Here is an 8198-nt window from a genome sequence, read left to right as displayed (position 1 = left end):
CCCCATGGGTCCTTGAGGGGGCTCCGGGGAGGCCCCCAGCTAAATTATTGATAGTTAGGAACCAAATGTGTACCCTCTCAGAGTTAAATTAACACTTAGGATTTTACAGTGTAGATTGGGGTTCCAAGATTAAAATAAATAAATAAAGATCATATCAAATGGGAGTCCATTGGGGGTCCAATGCATTTATCAAACTGGGACTCCTTGAAATTAAAAAGGTTGAGAATCACTGTATTAAAGCACTGCAACGGGAAGAAAGCATGACATACTTGGACTGAATCTGGAGTGCAAGTCCCATGTCAGCCTATTAAGTTGTTTACCTCTCCAAAAATGTCTGCAGCTGGCCCTCTAACGCTCAGAGAAGCCTACACAAACATCAGGATAATGTCAGAGGAAAACGTTGATTTTTATTTTTTTTCGTTCTTCAAACGAGCCATAGACGAGCTCTGGTGGGACGAATGATGAAGGCGGCTCACTCGCATATGTCTTCAATACATCAGCGTGATTTGACAAGTCCTTTGGTCTTGGTGGGGAGCCGCATCATTCCTTATGTATAAGACAATTTAGATAATCGATTATCAGTCAGTGTGCATGTGAGGGCAGAGAATACGCAGGGTGAGTAGATAAATGATGGGCTCAGGGGGGGATATGAAATGATGGCTTAAGCTACTGCATATGCCTACTGTTGCTGCAGGCTGGCTCATCATGGTGCACGAACAGAAGTCTAGGCTACTTCACGCCATTGTGTGCTACTTCAAAAGAATTTAGACAAATTATAAAAATATAATAATACATATACAGAGCTTTTAGAATGTTGTTGATGTTTTATTGGATCCAAAATTATTATGTTTTGTTTCCTGCCAACGTTATCTATGTTGCTTCCGTTTTTGTTGGGGATGGTATTTTATCCCTTAAGAGACACTTGGAGGCAGCAATGCATTATAATGCCGACAACTGCATGAGTGCTGCCTAATAGGCATTGCTCAGGGTAATTAGGAACCTTATGCAACAGAGGTGTTGCGACATGGAGTATAGTGTGACATCTAGTGGCTGAATGTCGTCTGTTGCACCTTCAAAACCGTAATTAGGTTGTAAACGAACAGGTAATGAATATTGATTTCAAAGGAGAAAGGACATTTTGCACGTTCCCTGTTTGATAAACACAAATGTATCGCATGCATACCTGTCTGGATCGATACCACAAATAAGCAGAGCTACGATGCCCTGTATGGGACTGTCTGCCTATAAGCCAAGGTCAACAATCAGATCAGATACAAGAATCTGGTGGCACCCTGATATTTGTCCCATCGTCATGGCTCCTATGTTATCCGACCTGTGGATATCAATAAAGCCATAATCAATGGTGCGGCATCTGCTCTGTTGGGAGATTTTCTTTCCTTTATGATGTAGTTTTACTGTCCTCAGGAGAGGCAGAATAATGGTCTGCCGGGTGTGTTTGTTTCTCACAGTAAACAGAGCCTTTATTGATCTGACGGCGTGATCTCTCTCCGATGCGCAGAAGGGGAGCAATACCGATGCTGGTAGATAAAAGTTGGCTTCAATCAGGAGTGTGATTCTGCCCCACCGAATGCAATCTGGGCACCCCCTGTTCACTATTAGAGGAATGATTTGCTATCTAAATAGGATCACCTGAATCAATAGAGCTGAGATAAAAGTAAGCATATGGGGTGTTTGATGTAACTGAGTGGAAGAGGCAAGAAAGCTTTATAGAATACTGTGCCCTTTTAAAATGTATCACACCACACACGCAACCCAATGTTTAGTAAACATTAGATTCTAGAATCCGTGGCATCTTCAAGAGAAACTGTCAAGCCAGGGGCCTTGGAATCCTACAGAACTTTCTCGCATCTCAAAACTCTTTACATTCCCCACAGAATGATTCCACTGCGATGGATGAGGATCACACAAGCATTAAAGAGAATCAATGACACTGACATGGAGAATCTCACTTCAAAAAGAGTCCAGATCTCAACAAATGTATAGAATATCAACTAGCTTCCTTCACTGACAAGGAGTGAAATTGCTCTGCCTCTATTCTATTCCTTGTTAATTTAACTCAACTTAATTTAAATTTGAAAATGAGTTAAAAACAATTACATGTGTTTTACTGTGCACTTCCACTTATACTGTAGGGGTGTAAGAAAATATTTACACATTTGGACCGTAACCCCTGTATCGTGATACATATCGTATCACCAGATTCTTGCCAATACACAGCCCTAAAATAATGTTCAAGGAATATCAATGCTTTCTCGCTGACAGGACTATAGTTTGATGACCATTTTCTGTGAATCTTTGTGGTTTGACATTGACATTTTATATATATTTTAAATTCTTATGGGCTCCATTTTTATTATCACCAACATTTAAAGAACTTCAATTAACTTGCTTCACTGATAGGCAGTGTAAGCACTGTATTTTCCCACTCTTCAATTAATATCAGCAGTTCAAAATTAACTACAGTCATTTGCAGACTTGGCTTATTAACTACTGGCATAAATTCTCAATATTAATCTACCGCCTCGTGTGATACCGCTGCTCCCATGAATTTCTATTTTGACACTGCATTACCCCTGCTTGCTTTATGTTTGCCCGCACAGTACATAATATACGCTATATGCTATGTTTTTGCTAAGCACCAGGATAGAGACACAGAGTGGTGCGGTTGAAACTTCAACAATGTCTCAGATAATGTATACCCTGCATGCACAGGAACAGATTCAGTCTTAGATCTATTTGTAAGACAAATAACCTGATAATACAGAACCCTGATTTACAGATAGGCCATAACAAGAATTTACACAAGACTCTGAATGTGTTGCAAATGCCATAAAATGATAGATTATAAATAATCTAAAAGCCCTATAAAGTCCTCAGAGCTGTGAATGTTTGTGCTCGTGAACAATTTTCTATGCAGATTATTAGTTTATGGTCTCCTCTCCCCTCCCCTCCTCTCCCCTCCTCTCCTCTCCTCTCCTCTCCTCTCCTCTCCTCTCCTCTCCTCTCCTCTCCTCTCCTCTCCTCTCCTCCCACTTTCCCTCCCGTAAGAAGAAAAGGTGTTGTGTTTTCCTCTGTACTAATTACATTTGGCTCCATCTTTCCTTCACTGCTCCTGATTCTGCACAAACAGCATTTCATGATGTTAAGGTGCAAAGGCAATACACTGAGGCATACTTACTAAGTATACTTCAGTGTATTGCCTATACACCTTACCAATTTACTTGTATTGAATAGCATAGCATCTTAATAAAGTACGTGTAGTAGGGGGACAGCAGAGCATATTGCCCTCTAAAACGCGACTATTTTCTTAGTGCAATAATATATGAGCCAAGTAAACATTTGTTAGTCTTACCCTTAAATACATATATTTTGCACCCTTTGCACCCGTTTGGTACCTCTGTTTTTGTATTTATGTATTATGCTTTGTTTTCCCTGTGTAATGTAATGTAATGTACTCTATTGTCTGTTTGTTTGTATGTTATATTTTTTTGTGGGGACTGTGGATGTGAATCAGCATCTTTGCTATGTATGCTTGAGAACATTTGTGTTTTGGTTCCCAAATAGGGCAAGTGTTTTTGGGGGGTGAAAGTGCAGATTAGGGTAATGGTTCAAATGACGTGTCATACATTGAAATCTGAAAATAGTTGAAGAAGATATGCTTATTTGAATGTTGTTACACCTAAAATCAACAAGCTGATAAAAGCTCCCTCAAAGAACAATATGTGGTTAACTCCACCCCTAAAGACTCCCCCACCAGACTACCTATCATTATTATGAGTCCGTGGTGTCAGCTAATCCACAAGAAACTTTGTGACTTTACAGGGATGACATGTTTAAATTGCTACATGTACAGTCAAACTGTTATTGCAAGCATAAGCGCAATAAAATGTGTAAACCAAATAATTCAGTAAAGCGTCTGGCAATGAAACCCCTGAGTCTACAGTCGGGAAAGGGTAGGATTTGTTGCTTATAAATGCAACTTTTTATTTTTATGGGACAAAAATGTGCTGTATAGTTATTAAAAAGTTACAAATAGACACAATTAGCAAAAATCTTGCACACTTGTGATAATTGTGATAATTATTTGTTATATATATATTTTTTTAAAACACCATTAACGATGTGCTTTGAAAGAGAATAAAACTTTTCAAGTTTATTGTCATATACTTGATAACATGTACATAATTAACAGTAATGAAATTCTTGCTCTCAGGGCCAACTCGGTAGTAAGAAAAATAAGGGCACAGTGAGATTACATAAAAACAGCATTTGAAAAATAAAACTGTGTTAAAACATTTTAAAACACAACTTCACAATCGTGGAGGGATGGAAGCTCAACTCTGACTAACTTTGGGTGTTTGATACCCCCGGTATCAAACACCTTTTAGTACTTAATAATCTGTTTTGCCGTGGCTTGTGTCCTGGAGGGAGATAAGCTCAAGTTTGATGAACACTAAACTAAAGTGACTGGTAGTAATGTAAACATTGGTTCATTCTTATTAAAGTGTCTAAGTGCATGAAAGGTCCATCATTATGGTCTGTGCATGCAGTTAATCTAAAATTGGACAGTCTAGTTAGTTCTGAGGTGCTGTGGGAGGGTGTTTTTTGCCATGTCTGAGTCATAGTGTCGGGGACTTTGTCAGAGTACCCGTTGTACCCATCTGTGTCCCTTTAATGCCCATTTATGGAAATCCCTGATGTCAGAGGTAAATGCCCATACCCTGTATATTGGCATATAGGGGCATATTGGTTGGATCGGAGGTTCTGGACAACTGGATATCCAATATGCCCTTATATGGACATATCGGTCAGATCGGCGGTTCCGGACAACCCCATATCCGAACAATTTGGTGGCGAGCACTGCACTCCCTCGATTCCTAGTCGATGCGTGCGCCGAGTTTGAAGTCGTCGGTCCCATATATGCGCATGACCATATATGTGCATAGCGGTCTGTGGATCTGTGGCTCTGGACAACCAGATCTCCATATATGCATATACTGAGGCCGATTCTACAAATGCCATCTAAATCTTAACAATTTTCTGAAAAACGTATGTTGCTAGTGGTGCTCAAACTTTTTCATGTCAAGGACCCCCAAAATTACAGTTACAAACATGAAAACATGAAGACAAGAGCAATAATGTCCACTGTTCAGCCTACCCTTTCTTTTTATAAGATTTATTTTTGGGCTTTTTATGCCTTTATTATTGATAGGACTGTTGGCTGACAGGAAATGGGGAGAGCGAAACGGGGAGTTACGGCCCGGACCGCTACGTCAGCGCTCCGGGCTGTTCAGCCTACCCTTGGCATAGCAGGATTCTAAATTCAGGCTCAAAATGGACTGATGAACAAAGGACTTCTGTTGTCTGACCTAATAGAATTTGGGAACTTTGTATCTCGTTTTGGAAGGTAGCAACTTATTTTCCACATGGCTAGTGTTTGAAGTGATATTCCTTGCCAACCTTAGTAAACTTTTTTATAAATATTTATTTTATATACAAATCATCGCATTATCTTAATGACTTCCACTTTCATTTCCTTGTAGAGACAAGACCTCAAGAGTGCAGTGTATAGTTGATATATAGTTATATGTGTGTAAAAATATATTTCCAGTGAATCTCTCACAATAACATTGTTCTTGTGATGCAGTTTATAGGTGAGCTATTTAGGCAAGAACTTTGCATATGTCACAGACTGAGTACTTATTTGTTTATTTGGATACCCATTAGCTACTACCTTAGCAGCAGCTTCTCTTCCTGGGGACCACACGTAAACACCAGGAGACCAAAACATACTGAACATAGTGTTCTGTGCAATTGAATGTTCACCTGTATCCAAAGACATTGAAAATAACATTGGTACATCATTGATACAGACCCTGCTTATACTTAAGAAATGCCTTCCTCAGTGCGGTGGTATGTGGTGCACAAGAGCCCCCCCAACAAGCTGGTAAGGGCAGACTTTGCACATTCACACTTCCTGAGAGTTGTCCCAGCTGGCAACTATCCTTGTGGCAATTGCCAGCAATGCCACTTCACACGAAAATCCACTTCTTTTAATCATCCTAGTACAGGGAAAAAGTACAAAATCAGAGGCATTCTTTCATTTTCTACCGACAATGTGATCTACATGTTAAAATTGTCCCTGTGGCCTGGCCTATATTGGTAAGACCACTAGACCATTAAAAACGTGTATTGCTGAACATCGAAGTACAATTCTTAACCATGTAGTTTCTAGTCCCGTGGCTGTTCATTTTTGCAAGGCTGGGCACAGTGTTTCCACACTCAAGTTCACAGCCACAGGTATTGAAGTAGTACATCCTCCACCCGGGGGGGGACGACGACATTAACTGTATAGGCTATACTTTTAAGAGGTGAACTGTTTTGGATTCATACTGTGTTAGCTCCAAAAGGTCTCAATGAGGATTACTGAGGTTTCATTTCATGTTGAGCTTTTGATCCAGCACCAAGCCTAATAGGTATGCTCTATTTAGGCAACACACCCCAATAGTCAGCTTACAGTAGGCTTGTCTCTAAACAGACATAGCGATCTTTAAGATCACCATTGGTAACAACAAAACTACTACACAAGAACAATGTTGTTGTAAGAGATTCACAGAAAAATATATGTTCACTCTCGGGACACGAAGAGGCTTGACTTGGCTAATTATCCGATTAACTGAAGCTTGAAAAATGGTATTCCGGACAGCCCTAGTAGTTTTAAAAAAGCACTACTTGTTTCACAGGAGAGCTGTCCCACGCAAATATAGCAATGTTTGACAAAGGAGTACAGAACCGATTTTAATAGGTAAAGTAAAGCATGGTCTTGCTCATTACAGTACAACACAAAGTATAACTTTGTTGCTTTAGAGTTCATCATAGCAGCTTTCTACTGTTCTAACAAGTAAAAGAGAATGCACCAAAATTACAATAATAAAGTGCAATTACAAGTCACAAGGGTTGTTTTGACCCTTGAATGATCCTAGCTACCCTGGTAGGAATCCAGCAGACGTCAACAGGGACCAGAAATAAACCATATCCTTGGCCCCTCTCTGACCAGCTATGCTTACAGCATAATACAGCTCCACAGCAGCACTGCTGATAACCCCACACAATGCTTGTGCATTTGCTATAGCACATAGGCTTATTATGTGAATGTAGATGGTTGCATAATACTGTAGCCTGCACACACTGGAGCACAACCACAAACATACTATCAAATGTGCACAGGCCAAACACAAGTGTAAGCAACATTTTTGAGCACACCAAATCCTGCGCTGTGATTGGCCACAAATGTACCCCCCTAACCCTGCACCGTGATTGGCCAATCACAGTCTATTCAGGACTGTGATTGGCTAGGGAAACATGACACATGTGCATAGCCCTATATAAGAAACCATAACTTTAAAAAAAACATAAATTTGTTTTTTTTTAAGTTATGGTTTCTTCCATCACTTCTTCCATCGCTTCTTCCATCACTTCTTCCATCACTGTGATGACCACTGTGACCACACCGCCCACTTCACACTGGGTGTGATTTTTCATAAATCAGTGCTATTGAACACCCTTTACGTCTGTGTGTTGGTACCAGTTAACTCCACTGGATCCTCAAACCTTCTGCCAAACCAGCTAACTCCACCAAACGGGGGTGGAGTTAGATGGTTTTGCTAACAGGCTCCACACCCTTTTGACCTCAAACCTCATTGTGAGCTTGGAGGTCCATTCAGCTGTCCATTCATCTTATGAAATGATGAACAAAACCTCCTAACGCAATTTTTAGCATTGTTTTGCATTTTAACTCACATTGTGTCGCACTGCAATGTGTTATGAGCTTGTAGATCTGCTATTTTGGTGCGTGACATTGGCATGCAGCTAGTATAAATCAGGCATACTGTAACTCTAACCCCAACCCCTAAACCTAACCTATAAATGCCTCTTTTTTTTTTTACAAATATTTCTCTTGAGAGGACCAGGAAAAGTGTATATCGTTGCTGTCAGGCAGAAACCAGCTTAAACTCCATGTTTCCGCTTTTGCATTTCTTTCCATAAATCAGTGCTATTGAACACCCTTTACGTCTGTGTCGATAAAAAAAAAATATAATAATATATATAACTGCACTTTTTGTTTTGTTTTTGTCATTTCCTGAGCTGTTTAGCTGGTTTCTGCCCGACAGCAGTAT

Source organism: Gymnoscopelus braueri (genome assembly GCF_963280865.1).
Source record: "Gymnoscopelus braueri genome assembly, chromosome: 19".
NCBI lineage: Eukaryota > Metazoa > Chordata > Actinopteri > Myctophiformes > Myctophidae > Gymnoscopelus > Gymnoscopelus braueri.
Note: the sequence above shows the minus strand (reverse complement) of the source record.